Source organism: Corvus brachyrhynchos, unplaced genomic scaffold (genome assembly GCF_000691975.1).
Source record: "Corvus brachyrhynchos isolate BGI_N302 unplaced genomic scaffold, ASM69197v1 scaffold544, whole genome shotgun sequence".
Classification (NCBI taxonomy): Eukaryota; Metazoa; Chordata; class Aves; order Passeriformes; family Corvidae; genus Corvus; species Corvus brachyrhynchos.
In genome coordinates, this window is record NW_008238325.1 from 2455937 (window position 1) to 2460838 (window position 4902).

Here is a 4902-nt window from a genome sequence, read left to right on the forward strand (position 1 = left end):
CTGTAACCAACACCTGTCTGTAACCAACACCTACCTGTAACCACCACCTGCCTGTAACCACCACCTACCTGTAACCACCACCTGCCTGTAACCAACACCTGTAACCACCACCTGCCTGTAACCAACACCTGTAACCACCACCTGCCTGTAACCAACACCTGTAACCACCACCTGCCTGTAACCAACACCTGTAACCACCACCTGCCTGTAACCAACACCTGTAACCACCACCTGCCTGTAACCACCACCTACCTGTAACCAACACCTGCCTGTAACCAACACCTGTCTGTAACCAACACCTGCCTGTAACCACCACCTACCTGTAACCACCACCTGCCTGTAACCACCACCTACCTGTAACCACCACCTGCCTGTAACCAACACCTGTCTGTAACCAACAACTGCCTGTACCCACCTACCTATAACCACCACCTGTACCCACCACCTGCCTGTAACCACCACCTGCCTGCAGCCCTGGGGCCACCAAACCACACCTGCATGGCACCACGGGATGGCCACAAGGCCACCCCCAGACCCTGTGGCCCCAGGAGCTGTGGGACAGCCACAGGGAGCAGGGAGAGCTGCCTGCAGAGCCAGAGGGCCGGCAGGGCAAGGACGCCTCCGGGGAGCCAGTGCCATTGGGAGCGTGCCCTGGCACGGGGACACTGCCCAGTGCAGGAGCAGCTGCCACATTCCTGGCAGAAATCCAGGGGTTTTTCTTCAGCCTGGTGGCCTGAGAGCCAGGGAACGTGGTTAGACAGCCAACCCCTCGGCCTGAGATGCACCAGGTCTCTGACACTGCCAAGAGAATTCCAGGAATGAGGACTTTCTGCTTTCCTCAAACACTTGGATGTAAAAAGTTAATTTTCCTTATTTAATCCCAGTGGACTTTATCATTTTATTGTTTCTATGTGTCCATGCTGCTGCTTTCAGGTTTAAATTGGGCAATTTGAAAGATTTTTGTACAGCTGGAAAATAATTTTAAATATTTAACTGGTTTGATTTCCCCTCTTTTTCCTGCTTTTGCTCTACTTTGTAACTGAATGTAATTTTTAGATTTTCCTTTTCTTTTTTCTCTTCTCCATTCTGTAACTTTTCAAAATTTCTGCAAATCTGGAAAATTCCCAGTTTGTTTGATTTTCTTTGTTACTTTCAAATGATTCCAAAGTGGAGGAAGCGCTGTAGAAGAGACTGAAAGGAAAAGAGGGGGGGGGAAAGGAAGGAGAGGTCTGCAAGCAAAGAAATGAGCTCAGAGATCACTCAAGGCTGAGTAGAAATAAAATCGAAATTTTCCAACCTAGCAAAATGTATCTTTGGCAAAACATGGTTGTGGGAAATGTGGAAAAATGAGGAAAAAATGCTTTTTTCCGTACCTTCCACTGAGTGGGTGCAGGTTTGGAGCAGGGATGCTCCTGGCCTTACCCCAGTCTGCCTGTGGAGTGTGTGAGGAGGAGGATGGGCCTGAGGCTGGAAAAGGTGTGGAGGGAGTGGGATCTGAGGGATCCACCAGGGTGGTTCGGTTCCTGCTCCCTTGGTGAGGTTGCTCTGCAGGTTTATGGCTCAAAGCTGGGAATCTTGTCCCATGAAATGCAAATGTTTGTCCTTGGAGTCAGATCCCTTACAAGCTCTGAGTGTTCCTGGTGTTTGTCTCTGCGGCTGCCAGAGCTCTGTAATTTGTTATCCTGACAGGTAAGATGCCAATGTTTGGGAATGAGCATTCACCCAAATTAGAATGAGGAAAAATGAGTTCCTGGCAGCACGGGAGTGCCCGAGCTCTGCTGCCAGGTCAGGGCCCAGGGCTGCCCGGGCCTCACAGGAGCTGGCAGCTCCACAGAGGGGGTTCTCAACCTGATCCATCCAAACACCCTCAAACCTTCTGGGGAGAAACACCCTGGACCTTGGAGCTGTGCCAGCGCAAGGAATTGCCACGGACAGGGAAAGGGAAATCAGGCTGAACTTTAAAGGCTGTTTGCTTCCTCTGTGTCTCCCTTTCTGGCTGCCTGCACTCCTGGGGATCTCTGTGTTCCCCTGCTTGGTTTTTTCCCATAATTTTTAATCATTTCCCATTGTGGTGGCCCCAGGGGACAGTGTTGCTCCAGGGGACTTGCAGGAAGACGCTGAGGCCACCCGTGGGCTCAGCACAGGGAGTGTGGGGTGGGTAGTAAAACCAAAAGGCTCAAAACTGGCTCCAGACTTTCCAGTGCTCTTGGGAAAGATGTGAAATGTTCAAATTCCTGAAAATCCTTGTATCAGCTAAAACATGGAGACAGATGTCAGATCCTGGAATGTGGCAAAGTGATCAGAAGAACCTTGTTAAAGCTAAATTTAGTCACAGAAGATACAGAAACCCACCACAGAACAGGCAGCAGGGCAAGGGTGAAGACAGACACACGATGGGAATTTCCACAGGAGGCCTGGCAGATGAGGAAAGGAGATTTCATCCATTTAATTTTCAATACCTGGACCAACAAATCCTCACCTTGCCCACAGGACAAACCACTGAGTCTGTGGAGAATGAAGTTAATTTATAGGTGAGAACTTGGGGATTTATGGCCTTGAGCGCTCAAATTACATCCTGTAATTCACCCGGAGTTCACCCACCCCGGGATGAGTTCAGTGCTAACGGTGAGTTGGCCATCAAAAACAACTTTTACAGACAAAATACTCCGTGTTTCCTACCCTTGGAGCCAAGCCTCAGTCTGCCACCTCTGAAGGATGTCATCGATGCACCTCGTGTGGGGGACAAACACAGCTCTGCGTCCCCTGCTGGTCCCAGGCTGGGCACCAGCACTCAGCGGGCACTCACATCCTTCCTTTCAACCTCAGTGTGATGGGAACAATATGGATTGCATTGCTCTGGAGTTAGAGACACCCCGGGTGCTGTGCCAGGAAATAATTCCCTAAAATAGGGAGCTCAGCCACACTTCTCCTGACTTCAATTAAAACTTGGAGGAAAATGAAAGAGAAATTCAGCTGGCAACTTCTTCCAGTCACCCTCCTAAAAGCAGAAACACAGAGATCATCAATCGAGTGTAGAATGAGAGCAGGGGACTTCTCAAGCAAATGTATAAATAGCTTTTATTGGTTCTTTTTCAAACAACACATATCGAGACACTTTGGATTTAAATATCCAAAACATTTTGGATTCAAATATCCACCAGGAACATGTTGGTAGCTCTGGTTGTGCAGTATTTTCTCTGTTGCTCATTCTTGCAGAACCCATCCTGGTCCTTTGCAATGACAACACTGAGAGCTCACTGAGGGTCCTTGGGCACATCCTGGAAAAAGGACTGGATGCAAACACCCCCTCAGAGCCCACAGCTCCAGGACTCTGCCACGGAGGAGAGCTCCCAGTCCAAACCAGCACCCTCAGTACCTTCCACCTACTGGGGGCACAGACCCAGCTTTAGGATTTAACTTGAGCCCAACGCTGGAAAACCAAACCAAAATCCAGACCTGAGCACTCCCCAATGTGAGCAATTTCCAAACCTGAGTTTCACAGATCACCACCACTTCTCCAGGAAACAAATCCTTCAGAATACTGGCTCCCACTTCGATGAACATGTTTCTGCAAGGACAATAATCCATGTTTTCCTGAAGGAGCTGATGTGCCCCATGCCTCTGGTGCCACATCCTGGTTACCCTTCAGGGATGCCAGTCTGGGCGAGTGTGTGGCCTCAAGAACACCCAGGAACAACTGGGCTGGGGCAGCGCTGCCTCGCCCGCGCGACGCTGCGGTGATGGGAACGATGCCAGGGCTCTGCCAGGGAAGGGCTGGCTCACACCTGGGGCTCGTCACCTCGCACTCCTGCACAGGGGACGGAACTCGGGCCCAGCCCTGGGCCAGGCAGCACGGGAGCAGTATCCCCTGGCAGGGTGGGAGCAGTGGTGGGACGAGCTGGCTTCCAGCTGCGTGCAGTCCTTGGGGAATCTACTGCACTGGATCCCTGCTGCCAGAGGGAGTCGGGCTGGATGCCCTTCCCGAGGTCCCTGCCAGTCAGCAGCCGTGATCGCCACTCCAAAACAAGCTGCAAAGCACGGCCCCAGAGCCTCCCCGCGCTCTCCAGGGGTGGCTGTGGTGATTTCCTTCTGGGAGGACTGCTAGGAGAAGGGAAATGAGAAATAGACTGTCAGGCCACAGGCTGCTGGGGGGAAAAGGGGAAAATGTGATTCACTTCCTTCCTTCAGAACTCTGCGTGTCGGTGATGCCCAGAGCAGCTGTGGCTGCCCCTGGATCCCTGGCAGTGCCCAAGGCCAGGCTGGACATTGGGGCTTGGAGCAGCCTGGGACAGTGGGAGGAGTCCCTGCCATGGCAGGGGTGGCACTGGATGAGCTTTAAGGTCCTTCCAACCCAAACCGGTCTGGGATTCCTGAAGGGAAAGCGGCGCTTGTGGCTACTCCCAGGCCCAGTTACACCACGAGGAACAACACTGGTTTCTGCAGCTCAGAGGAACATGGAGAATGAGGCAGTTCCCTGGTAAAAGTTTGTAAGATAAATATGAAATGTAGTGATATTTAGCCAGGCAAATGATAGGTAATCACTGATTGCTGTAACAAATTTAACTACTTGGGCTAAACTTCTTTCTTGCTCACAAGCAAATCATTTGTGTTTCAAATACTCTATTTGGTTCTGTTATTCCCTGAAAAGTTCCTGTGTTCCTTCTTGTGAAGTGTTTGCGAACAGCTCCTTCTGATCACACCTAGGCCGTGCTGGTCAGGTTTTCCTGCCCAGACAGGCACATCCACGCCTGAATGCGATGGTGGGATCACACCTTCCGGAGCCAGGGACAAACAGGAGCCTTCACCCACAAACCTCCTGCTTAAATCATTGTTCCCTCCCTGGTGCTAACAGCCTGTGCTTGGAAACACAAATTCCAATTTCTCTGCCATTTTTGCTGTGCT